Source organism: Rhodnius prolixus, unplaced genomic scaffold, assembly GCF_049639745.1.
Source record: "Rhodnius prolixus isolate KJV_2025 unplaced genomic scaffold, Rpr scaffold_1, whole genome shotgun sequence".
Taxonomy (NCBI): domain Eukaryota; kingdom Metazoa; phylum Arthropoda; class Insecta; order Hemiptera; family Reduviidae; genus Rhodnius; species Rhodnius prolixus.
Window position 1 is genome coordinate 58,423,489 of NW_027411581.1, and position 13,745 is coordinate 58,437,233.

Sequence of the window (13,745 nt, forward strand, 5' to 3'; positions counted from 1 at the left end):
GTTAACGGTTTACAGAATAAGATTTTGAGCAAAAATCATCCAGTGTTCCTCAGTAAATCGTTCTATTTGAAAGGAAACTATTAATACAAAACTCTGTACGAAAGATGCCAAATCAAACATATTCGTATCACAAGTGCTTTGCTATCTATCCCTAGCAACTGCTTCTCACCGAGGTGTGTATAAAGATGGATATCATTTCTCTGCTTTGCCTAAAGCTTATTTGTCGTTAATACCTAATAACCTGCATTCCCAAATAATTAAAATATCATAAAACTTTTTATGCGGGTAAAAAATAACAATAAAAGTAATAAGAAAAGATTCAAAAAAGAAAGATAAGCACAGCTATTTAGTAAATAGTAATAAAAAGACCAATTCGATATTCATTAAAATTGTGTTAACCTTCAATACAATATTTAACGTTTATATTGCCAATAAATCTTGTACAATTGATGTGGGAGAGAGCAATGTTATTTATATAGATAACTTGTACAAATGTTCTGTATGACCTTACATTATTTGACTTGTTCAGATATATCTCACTTTGATCAGCTACCAGACGCCGATATTTTACTACATTTTGGATGTGTAAATGACGAAGAAATTATTATTTCATATTTTGAAAATATGAAATCTATTTCGCTTTAGGTGGCTTGCAAATAAAAGATCATTGTATTAAAATAAAAAGAATCCTTACGTTTGCCACCTCAATTATACTCCAGCAAAACCCCCTGAATATTTCTAAAGTCAATATCTATAATGCAAGCCTCCTTAGAAAATCTTCTTTATGAATAATCTGACGAATTACGAATAGTTACCGAAGATGAAAGGTAAGAAAAAAAAATAAAATCTAAACCATTTCCTGTCTATAGATGGCAGAAGTATGTGAGAGAAAACTATCCTTAATTACAACCAAGAACATACCAAGAATTCTCTTTGATCTTTTCTTCTTTGAACAGAATCCGCAATATCTTAGAAAGAGGAATGCTTATATTTCTACCTATCTTTTGATTTATAGAAGAAAAAAAAAATAAGAAGCATATTTCATATTTCAAACTATGATCACTCTGGAATAGCTTCTATGATAGTAAAAAGTTAATAATCGCACGCTAAACTTTATAACATTGCCTCTATTTGTGCAATTAGAAGTAACGAGCCGGATGAAGATTGATAGCGATGATGATAATAGCGATGATGGTAGCTACAGATTCAGTGTAACGACCATCACTAACAGCTGTCGAAATAAATTCTGAAGGCGGTACTGCAGAAGAAAATTTTTCTTGCATGAACAAGTGTTCTTCTCTTCGAGGAGATTATTCTTGCTTAAGAGCAACTCTTCGATAAAACTATTTCTAAGGACGCCTTCGTCTCTAGACTCTCCTTGCAATCAGTACTACGCCTCTAGCTAGTTGAAGAGAAGGTAGTTCTGGGAGGCTCAGGAACATAGATTGTTCCATTTTCATTGCACAAGGTGCTTCCAACATTACCACTCTTTAAATCTTAACATTTAGGTGAGAAATGAGTATTAGAAGTTCTTCATTACAAAGAAAATGGAAAACCATAAAAATTCGCTCCTTTCTCTTACTAGTGGCAAAAGGAAGTCAAATTTCAAAATTAGTTTCCATCAGAAATAGTTCTGAGGTCTCCTTACGATTTTCGGGAACGAGAAAAGTGTTAGCGCATAATATGAACACAAAAGAGGAAATTTCAAAAATGAAAAGTGGACATGAAGTTGAAATTTTACATTCCATTTGAATAGAACCTTGCTTCCGATACTTTTGTTTTGTCTGAATCCGATTAAGTCTTCTTTTTTTCAGTTATATTTTTCACGAAAATGGGTCCAACATCTTTCATTTTCTTTATACTACCTAAAATTATTAATTTTATTAAGCCAATTTTATTTAAAAACTCTAAAATTTTACCTTATAGAAACGATTGCATTTCCAAAAGAATTGCAAAAGAGAATTAGTTGATCTCGAATGCAATTCTAAGATGTTTCTTTTTTCTAATTTATTTCGCAAAACAGTTTTTAAAAAAAATTATAAACAATCACGTTACTGGAAAACGTTTTACAGAGAAAAATTGATTTCACAGGATTTCATTGGAAGGTGAGGGATGAGAGATTGAGAGAGTTTTAATTCCTTAGAGATTCTGGATCTATATGTGGAAGGCGCTGCTAGAGGTGCTGCTAAAGGTGTCCATAGATGGGACAGTGTACAAATCTACTATGTTTATTGGTATTTATTGTTGCCAAGACTAGCTAAATCTTCAAAACTTCGTCAAAATGTATGCAATCTTTAAGAGGAAGTCTCGTGTACCTTCTCCCAAATTTGTATGTTCTATTAGTTCTTGAAAAGGAAATTTTTCGATCGTGACACGAATTCTGAAATGGAGTTTAATCGGCAGTGCAAGCTTCAAATTTTAAACGGAAGTGCAAGTGTTCATCAGTGGCTATTCGCCGAGGCTGACCGCAGAATTAATCCGTCAAGGCCGTGGGGCTGTAAGGATAATCGCAGGCCTATTAACTGGCCACTGCAGGCTCAGAAAACACATGCATCGCATGGGCCTGGCAGGTTCTGTCAGGAAGAAGTGGAAACGGCACTGCACGTGTTGTGTCAGTGTGAGGGGGCTCGTATGGCAAAGGATGTTACTTCTCGGGGAGGAAAAACCAAGGCCTGAGAGCTTTACCCAGAGAAGCCACTCTCCAGTATTAAGAGTCTGATTAAGCGGACGGGTCTGGAGGGTGAGCTCTAAACCCGGGGAGCCACAATAGATCCATAGGGGTCGCGGTGGCGCAGGCCTTGAGGCCACCCTAATTTAATCTAATCTAAGCTTCGAAGTTTAATCGGAAATACAAGCTTCAAATTTTAAACGGCAGTGCAAGCTTCAAAGTTTAATCGGAAATGCAAGCTTCGTAGTTTAATCAGCAGTGCAAGCTTCAAAGTTTAATCGGAAGTGCAAGCTTCGAAATTAGAAGGAAACAAAATATAGCTGAAAGACTATGTATGGAGACTGTTGAACAGAATATCTCTGAAACCCACAATGAAAATGTGAAAGACTAACTTAAAGGTTAAAGTTCCAGCATGTTATGTAAAATAAAAGAAATATCTAAACTAAATTAAATGTTCACCTGCACTTTTAACCTGATCATAAATTATTATTCGTAAAATAAATTTAATGAAATTAGTACCTTATTTTTTTCTCTAAAAGGAACTATCCTTCAAATGGTTGAAATTTTTATTAGTCACCTGAAACAAAAAAAATAAAAAATAGTTGAAATACAACTTAAAAATAACATATGGTAACTCAAATAGCAGTATTTCTTGAATTTATATTAGTTGACAGTAATTATCACAAGTAGATATCTTAAATTTTCTATCAGGTTTTAAATTTCAATATAAAACTAGTTAGGTGGAGAGTGTTACAAGAACAAAATAATAAACTTGGAGACAAGACATTTATACGGCACTATTACTTGTTTTTTTTATCAGCTCTTATTTAGAACAGCTGATAGATTATTACAGATATAAATAGAATAAAGTAAAAAGTACCTGACACCAACTTCCCATAATTCTTAATTGCAGCTATATTCTAATGAGTCACAGCTGCAAGAATTATTTTTATTTCTTATTTTTTGGCATGCGATGAAGTGCAGCTTATTTAATGAAGCTGACAGTGAGAAGTAACAATGAATGTGGTTACTTATTTAGGTGCAGTTTAAATTCAAAGTAAATCAATGGAAATAAACCGCGTGCTAATATATGTTAGAACTCTTGAAACTAGTCGGAGCTTTGAATTGTTGCAGTTTACACAAGCTGTGGGAGTAAATCATTTTAATGGTGGAGAAATGATATAAAAAACAATTTAATCATTACTCTACTCAGCATCTCTAACAAGATGGGCATGCCTTGGGAATCATAATCCTAAGCTTGCTAAAAGTGACGCTACTGGAATGGGTTTAAGTTGTTCGCTAATATACGTCTTAAGCGCTGGCCCATATCAAGTCCTTTGATTACAAAGCTGGTTCAATCCAAAATAATTGAAACATAAATAATGGGGAAATTGGGGCAACCGCATGATGGTTGATGACAAAACTGTTCTAAAGACTCTGTAGACGTAGTACAGATGAGGGATGAATTTATCTAGGAAAAAAAAACCGGTGACTTAAAACCCTTACGCCAAATTGCACCCCATAGGTAAATCCTTGATTAATAAACTCCAAAAATTGCGGTTTTCACCATTGTACCATCACATTGTGAGCCTTTAATCAGTGATGGTGAACCTATGATCCGCGGGTCAGGCAGTGACTGACCCGCACAAGCTTTTTCACTGACCCACACAATTGCTAGGCAACCAATTGTTTGTTTACGCGGGTTGATTTAGATTTTCTAATTGTGGTGGATAATTTATATTCTATCTGTATTTTTTTCAATCACGCATTGACACAAAAGCAATTTAAATGCTATCTATAACCTTTAGTTTGATCATTACAGTTCTAAAACGCAAATGATGACAAATGCTTTTATAGTATTTGAAATAAAGTAAAAGTGTTTACAAAATATCAAATAAAATGTATAATTTTACTCATATTTTGTTTGTTAAAAAAAAATCGACAACCCAAAGCAAATAACCATATTTAGATTTTTCTTCTGATAAAACACACTTTTGTAAGGTTTTGTTCAGTTATGTTTGTAAATAGAGACTTCCATAGCACTTGTTTCATCTATAGCCAACTGAATTTTAAAGATGTTTGTTTAGTTTTGAAAATATTCAGTTTAAACTTTTTAAACTTAACTCTTGTGCAAATGGGCATTAGTGACCCAAGAGCTAGTACTAAAAAAAAACTGAACAAAATTTGACCCACGTCTCAAAAAGGTTTGCCATCCCTGCTTTAAATCATTTCGCCACAAGTAAAAAACTGCAATTCCATAGAGCAATCAGGATTGGTTTAGAAACAACATAAAAAATCAAATAATGCAAGGATAAGAAGTAAGCATTAAAATTGAAAATCTACGAAGGAAACTGGATGGACCTTTATAAACAAACTACTGAAGGAAAATCTGACAATCATTTTTCAAATTAAAATAAGCCTTAACTTTTTTTCCCTCCTTTTTTTGACATTGGCCGCCATCAAATGAAGCCCAATGTAAAATATAAGTGCATACACGAGTATACAGAGAAGTGTGTTTGTGTGGTATGCAATACGTCAAGGTCTATTCACTTGAGGTTACTTTCACCGTTTGCGCAATTCTTAAACTCCAAGAGGGCCTCTCCTTTCTAGGACTAGACCTGCACTCCAGATTGGTACTACCAACCTCAGCTACATGGCAATAGTTACGTACCGATTGCCACTACAATATACTATACCCTGTACACTACTAACACCGTGGGAACTTTTATTAGCAATCCGTGTGAGTGAAGTTACATTTTACATACATTGTACATTTAATATAAATTCAATTCCTATATTTTTTTTACTGTTTTTAGATTCTATAATTTAACTTATTTTTTTTTTTTTTTTGAACATAACACAGACTATTTCCAAGTTCGTACTAGTTTTTTTTTGGTGAAATTATTTGAAATTCTCTTTCTGTAAGGTTTATAGCTCTAAGTAAAGTTGTTCATTTCTAAATGAACATGTGATAAACACAAAGCATGTCTCGTTTTTTCGAAAACATCCGAACATTTCCGATGGCCAGCCTTTTGTAGCCAGCAATTTTGTTTTGAGATTTGTGTAAGTTCGGGCTTCCTTTAATCCGAAATAATGGATACATTTTTATGCAATTTTTTTTTTTTTTAAAGGCAATGAACCTAGGTGGTTATTATGCCCTTTACTGTTAAGACCATTTTCTTGCTTCCTCTATTGATTTTTGATTTTCTTTCATTAATTTTTACATTATTTCTTCCATGCACTCATTTGGTTAAAATTATTTTTCGAAATCTATGATAGATTCTAAGCGCCACATTACTTGAAAGAAAAGAAAAATGTACCACTTTTTGTGTCATGTTCGAACTAAACACACAATTCTTTCGTCAAAATCCCTCGCCTCAGTTACCAACTCATCCCTGACAAAGAAGACCTTACTTCTACAGGATCATTTCTGCAGTAAGTGGTCGATTGCAAATAATGTAATTATTTTTTTTTTAATTAAAACGAATATAAGCAATTTTAGGCACCACGGTAGCCGAGCGGTTATAGGCAAGGCCCGCAATGCTGAGATGTATTGTTGGTTTAGTGGGTTCGATTCCCACGGTCTAGGCCTTGGATTTTATTTATTGGTTAATAAAAGAAATTTACAGTAAAGTATGTTTGCTAGTCGCCTCCGTCCACGACACCTAATTTGCTAGTTAGACGTTAAGAGCCCCGCCTGAAAAAATAGGCGATTACTTTACTTTACTTATGTAATTCGAAGTTAAATAGATGTAGTAATATTGAACATGTATAATAAAATCGTATCTTTTAATAATTAATTCAATACTCGTAATGACTATTCATTAATAAAGAACACAATTTTATAATTTTGTAGCTAAAAATTAATATTTGAAATACCGAGACTTTACTTTTACTATTGGGTCTAGAAAAAAAGAAAAAGAAAAATTGCTTGTAAATAAAGTAATCGCCTATTTTTTCAGACGGGGCTTAACGTCCAACTACCAAATTAGGTGTCGTGGACGGAGGCGACTAGCAAACATACTTTACTGTAAATTTCTTTTATTAACCATTAAATAAAATCCAAAGCCTAAAACCCAGGGAATCGAACCCAGTACCACAATACATATTAGTTTTACAGGTCTCGGCTCTAACCGCTCGGCTACCGTGGCGCCTTCTAGACCCAATATTAGAGCCTAATATTAAACTACAGAACTAGTTTTAAGCGAACAATTTTATTAACATTACTTACAAACTATGTACTTCGGCAATAATTAAGACCTGAGTAACAGGCATTAATGTTTTACATTTTGGTTAATGAATATGTTTTTTTTTTTTTAAATTGAACATAATTTAAATTTATTATTTAAATACCTGAATAAAAAATGGATACTTCATTAGACGTCAATTTTGTCACATTTATTATTTAGAATGTTATCCGATATTTTTAGTTAATTAAAAATAATTTGAAATGAAATTAATTATCAACTGATAGTCATAAATTATTCTTTAAAATTAAATTTTATTTCCCATTTAAAAGCAAGCAGAGTTTAGTGTGTTTGCAATTATATTGGTAACACTGGTCAAATTTAATGGTTTATCCGGTCGGACTTCTTAATGTTTGCATTTTTTTTACTTTCTATGGTATCTTCATAGGCTTTACACGTTTTACAACTTAGTATTTCCCTAACATTTCTAAGTTTTTATTCAACTAGCGCAATTCGTATCCTCAATTTGGGGTTAACATGGCCATCTAGGATCTCGGATCTACTTCAGCTGGAGTTTCTGAGCTATGCATTGCAACACGTGGTCTGCACCTTTTTTAAGTAAACTTTACAATAAAACTTACTCTATTTATAATTTTGGAAAAGTTTACTCTTCATCCCTTGGGCCTACTTTAAAAAAAAAACAAATTAAATTAAAGGAATCATATTAAATAATTAATTAAATAGAACAGGCTTCGCACAATTAAAAGAAAAAAAATAACAGAAATAAATAATAAGAATTAAGAACAGTAAAGGAGCAGTTAACAAATAGCAGACCTTCATATGTCTACTGAACCCAGCAGTACATTAAAGAGTTGGTGACATCATCTCAGCACAAATGCTCCACTAAATTAAGCTTCTCCCCCCAACCCACCCTCTGGCCCGTTTAAATAAAAACTCATTCTAGATGCTGGGCTAGAAGAGTCTCAGTAACTGCACTTTGTTTTTTTTGTAACGTATTCCAACTGTCCTGTTAATCACGCTATCAAAATTTTCTTATTTCTACGTTCTAAATATCTCTATCCTCAAAATTTTGAATTATTATTAAATTGCAACAGTCTGGGTCGGTGAGTCCGTAGTGCACCAGGATAAAATTTCATTTTAGGGTGATTACTCTTGCACGGCATTACATGTGAACAGAGCCAATAAGATCCGACTTTGTTGTCGATCAAAAACATTAGTTGCAGTTTGTAAATATTACTAATAAAATGAAACACGAAATAAAAGTTTAAAAATTATAAAAATAAACTATTAAATATAAGTAAATAAGAAATAAATCATATTAAAAGAGAGAAAAAGAAAGAAGTTGACTAAAGCAGGACAAATACCAGCCCTAAATGACATAGAAGTCCTTGCAGTAGCTCGTTACAAGTAAAACTTTCAGGCCAGCAACTCTACTGGACAGATTTAGCTCAATGAAGCTGCATTTATAACATATGTAAGGCTCTAACCTTGGTACAGAGCAAGTCGCTGGAAGGGATTTGTATTTAAATTTACTGTTAATAAGCCATTATTAAGGGAACGAACGGATTAGCTGAGTGTGTAGCCTATACTGTGTTCCCGGGAAGTTACGCGGAGATCCCGGGTTCGAATCCAGCAGCTCGGCCCTTATAGCTCACTGTTTAGTGTTGGACAGTGTTGTCTGTAACGAGAGAAGCTGCGCAGTACATTGGAAAAAAGCTTCAGACACCAATTACCTCGAATGTAGACGCGCCTTAATTGAAATTTAAAACAACAGAAATCGCACCGTGAACGCAAAATGTATTAACATTTCTCCAGCGATATGTAAAGCTGTTATTAAATTTGGTTCTGTAACAACACATTCAAATAGATCTTGATATTTTACAAATTGTAAGTTGACCTGGAATGAACTCCTAACTTGCAGTCCACGAGAACTTTCCGGCAATACAATGCCAAAGACGCGCTTCTGTTTCCCAACGGTGATACTGCGCAGGACAAATCCTGGCTTGCTTCAATCTTGGAAGTTTAACCTAGAATGTATATCTTCGACTTTGTCCTTAAGGATCTCCCTAGGAGAGCTCTGCTACTCATTACACAAGTGAATGCAGGTCCCCCATATAGGGACTATAGCGATTTGCGTTCCCAGGACGTCGGCTACCTCATTACCTTCTACGCCTAAAGGTCTAGCACCCCAAATAAGATAACTTCATTTTGCCAAGTCCAAAGTTTTATATATTAGCATCTCGCTACAGTTCATCGAAGCATTCCTAAACCAGTTTCAAACTGGTTTACCATAAGCGGGACATATCATAAGAGGTATTTCTGTTTGATCCATGTTATTGGATACCATCTTATGATGCTGACAAATAAAATGTCATTTTCTGCATGTAATCGTTCTCCAACCAAAAGTTCTTTGTCTGATTGTTAAAAAAAATAATCTTTTATCAAATTACGACTTAATCAAACTTAGTCTCCGCATACAACGCTACTTCTTGTCAAAATTGTACAATGTATTCCTGTTATTTTATCCTTAAACGTCAGATTTGGATCAATTTATGTGAACATTAGTATGGCGCCAGAAGGAAATGAAGAAACGTCATGACAATTTATATTTCAACAATAATATCTAGCGATAAAATAATAAATTTTGCAATAAAATAAATGTATTTTTCTTTTCAAAAAATTCTTGTCTTTTAATAAAATGTCATCTCTATAATAAATGTTTAGTTTTGAGATTGTACCCATTAGAACAGTTACAATAAAAAAGTGGGATAGAGAATGTGGTATTTGTAAGTGAGAGGATTTGAGAAAAGGGTTTATATGCCAACAAGATAGTTTGGAAAAATGAATGAACACAAAAAGAGGCACGTGGGAAGCACTATCACTTTTTCAAATTACTAATCTAATCTAATTTTCTTGCAACTATTTCTAGTGATAACATTCCTAAAAGTCACAAAATTTATTCTATAAATTTAGATATTCCCTCAACCAGTTTCCTTCAAATTTGGGTTAAATTACACAGCTGATGAAGACGCTCTTTATCCTTAAAAGGAGCTTAAAGTACGAAAATCCATTTTCCCAGAAAACTGATTTATAAAGTATTTTCAAGGAGAAATTGTTGCTAAATACCAAGTTTAAAATAAAATAATTGAGAAAATCGCACAGAACTGGAAAATATGACATTCCTGGTTGATTCGATTTTATCTCCAAGCTAATTACCGGATCCCAATGAGGTACGGGTTCAAAATATTCAAATTTGAACTTTCCCTAAACAATTTGGCAACTAGGCCTACTCAGCACCCAGATATATTAATAAAAATGAAAGCTTTCTTCCCGTGATGAGTCTCTCTCTCTGAAACGAGCAACAGATACTGATATTATTCAGAACGCTGATTGGATATTAAACCTCAATTTGACCAAAGTGGACAAATACGTAAACCTGAAGTTTGACGCTTCCAAGTGGTTGGTTAAACTTAGAGAGGGCAGAATTATTGGCGCTGAACAAGGTCCCTAATGGCTTATGAAGGATCCAGAGACTGGAGATTTGTCCTTTATGCTTGCAGGGTGTTCCTGAGGAACTTTTTCATTTTCTCATTACCTGCCCAACATTACCCAATTTCCGTACAGAATATTTTGGTTCTAAATATATCACCACACCAAATTGCGAATCTTCTCTGCTTGGAAAACTGCCAAAAAGTTATTTCTTTTGCTAAAAAAAAGCATGGTGTTATAGATGTAAACAAATTACCACCATTTAAATCATCATATCAACCATTATTATTATTATTTGTATATTATATACAGGGTGTTCATTTTAAGACGGCTCAAATGTAAAGGATCAAATTTATTCCTTAATTTACCAAATAATGCACTTTACTCAACTTGTGAAGCGTGTACTGTGCCTTCAAAGGTGCCTCTTCAGATACAGAGAGCAGTTGATAACCTCCTGGCTAACCTGGCTTGCGAGTCTGAGGAGGCACCTTTCAAGACCCAGTTTATGCTGCAAAAGTGCATTATTTGATAAATTAAGGAATAAATTTGATCCTTTACATGAAAGATATTGATCTCTCAAAAATGTGGCAGGAGGTTTCCAATTTTTTTGGTAATTAAACGCAACTCTCCCAAAATTACCAAATAACAATTAAACCTTCTTGTTTGTAACAGATGTAAAATTATTTTTTAGCCATTTTGAGTATGTTTGAGAACATCTAAAGCTCTTAACATTTGATTTTTCTTAGAAAAATCACTCGGAAAACGACTTATTTCCCGATATTAAGAAAAATACTAGCTTTACTGCCTTAGCAATATTTTTAGTAGAAAGGGGGTGAAAAAATACATAAAAATGACCAATCGCGTGCTCTTCTTCCTCTTTGATAACAAGTTAAAAAATTGAAATATGATTAAAAATACCAGATTTTTAAATGGCCTAGCACCTTTAATTTTGAAAATATCGAATTGCGGTTTCCGGTTTCTTTCATTACTTTGTATACTCTTTAAAACTGTTTATATGAAAATGGGGGTCAACTGCAAACCCTCACTTTTGGTCGCGCGTCAGCCGCGTATGCGGGCAGGAATCTAAAATCAAGTCACATATTCTGAAACTAGAGGTGACGGACAACAAATTTTTCCTCTACCATTTTTCGCTCAGAACAGCCGTTTAAGCATGAAATGCATTTGAGCCGTCTTAAAATGAACACCCTGTATAATAATTTTACACGAAATATAATTAATAATACTGCATACATATTATTAATCATTTAAAAGTGTCATTATTTAATTTAATCATGCGGCAACTCCAGCAGAAGGCTTGTGCCTTACTATACTTATAGTACAGTTGTACTGTAAGAAACTGAGTTATTTTATAGTTTCTACAGAATAAAGAATATTATTATCCCAAAGTTTATTACCGGATCCCAAAGAGGCACGGGTTCAAAGTATCAAATTTGCAATAGTTTTCTCGTTTTTGAGTTATAAAATTCATACTTACAGACAAGACAGAGCAATCTGTTTTTAAAATAATTTTTCAAGTTCAGAGGCCTTCATAACCGATTTTTCAAGTGAAAACACAATTCTAAAATGAAGTTTTAACCCATATATTTAGTATAAAAGGAAAATTCGATTTGACCTTTACCTGATTTTTCTCTCATTCGATAAGTTTTCTCCTGTATTTAGGAGAACGGATTACTTTAGGTACACTAAGTACCAAGTAATGGTTACATATGTGCCGCCTACTTCTCTGACATCTGTTCGCCGGATTACAAGAGGGATATACCGCCGCCTTATCCAAGGCCATTTTCTAACTGAATACCATACTATGTTTGTGGTGCTTAATACTTCATCAATCTGTAATATGTTACTATCAAGTCAAGGCCTACAGTTTGTTAACTAACAAGTGGGCTGAAATATTTACTAACGCTAAACAATTCGTTGAATTTCTTTCTTTTATTTTGATGAATGGATTGGTAAGACCATAATGATCAGTTCAGCTTATTGGGCAATGGTTAGCAACTGTTTTATCTGAGACTGTTAAGAAAAACTAAATATTATTTAACCAAATAGCATGCGGTTTTCTTTAAGCTCTTACTCGTAAATTTTACAACTTTTCATGATAAGAAACTAATCTAAAGGTGCAAATTCGCACGGAAATGAAATCTGACATAAAAACATTCAAAGGTAATGCTATGAAAGTGCGTGAGCCGATACCAGTAGCACAGTGTTTGTTGTTCATGACAATTAAATTGCGGTTCTGCTAAAATAACAGCATGGTAATCTGAATGTCTTGAAAAACTGTCTTCTGATCCCGTTGAGTGTACGTATAAACGTTACTAGTACAATCTGAAAGGCTCATAAACCTTCTTTTTTGGATCGTTTTCGAAATAACATATTCTTCTTCATCGTCTCGTTTAGTCAACTTATGGCTAACTGAAGAAGGACTATTTATTGGTGCAGATTGGTTTTGTGTTTTACTTTTTCACTTTCGTTAGAAATAACTTATGAACGGACATTTAAGGAAACAAAAATCATCCCTGCTATGAGGAAAGTGGTACCTAGAATGCGGTCATAGAGTAACCACTATGTTCTGTCGCAGAGATTTGATCTGTTCTGGTGGATTCGATTAAAGTGTGAACCCGCATTCACTCTAACCGTAGTTTAATCGAGTAAGTCTTCAGATGCCATCTGACATTAAGATCGCGGCCATCATTCATATAAAGGAAGTGCTATTTAAACCCAACCATATAACTTCCGATATTATTTTGCTATGATTATTTGATAATGAAGGCATCGATATTTTCATTTTGTTTAAGATCAGATCGAGCATCTGTAAAGACTAAACCTTTGGAGGGTTTAGAAGAATTATTATGATTAATTAAAGTTTACTGTTTGTAGAATCGTAGATATCTGTAAAGAGTACATTGTGCAAGAGAGCAAAGTGTATGATGGAGCTAAAGTTATTTGGTAAGCACAAACTGCTGCAAACAACTGAACAATTTGTAGTGTCAGTTATTGCATTGAATCAAGTGTTAGCGATATTTGTATTATTTGTAACCGGGTGGTATTATGGCTACACACTAGCCTTAAACCATCTCCCCACCCGGAAATATAATTTTAGGGATATTTCCGCCGAGACACTATTCTTTTAGTTCCTTTCTAAAGGTCCTCACCATAACCATAAGTAAGTTTCTGTCCACTACCTTTAAAAAAACCTTCGAAACATTTCCACCTTCGTAGAAAATGGCCTAAGAGGCCTTCGCATCCTTCAGAGGAGTTCACTTGGTGGAGGAAGTGCACATATGCAAGAGGTTGAAAAGACGCCACACAGCCTTTGATAAAGTTCTGAACATTTAGACTTCATTTATTACCGAAGCATGCAC

At 33.9% G+C, this 13,745-nt stretch overlaps 1 protein-coding gene and 1 long non-coding RNA gene across 4 annotated transcripts in view; both read right to left on the reverse strand.

The window, feature by feature from the left end:
- Window positions 1-13,745, reverse strand: part of MESR6 (misexpression suppressor of ras 6) — a 906,147-nt gene that overhangs the window by 562,665 nt on the left and 329,737 nt on the right. The gene's annotated exons all lie outside the window — the stretch shown is intronic.
- LOC141449991 (uncharacterized) overlaps window positions 136-13,745 on the reverse strand; it is a 200,468-nt gene continuing 186,858 nt past the window's right edge. The window contains exons 4-5 of the long non-coding RNA XR_012455832.1: window positions 3,188-3,245; window positions 136-1,865 (exon numbers count right to left, since the gene is read on the reverse strand). This is a non-coding gene — a long non-coding RNA (uncharacterized lncRNA). The remainder of the gene's footprint in view (window positions 1,866-3,187; window positions 3,246-13,745) is intronic.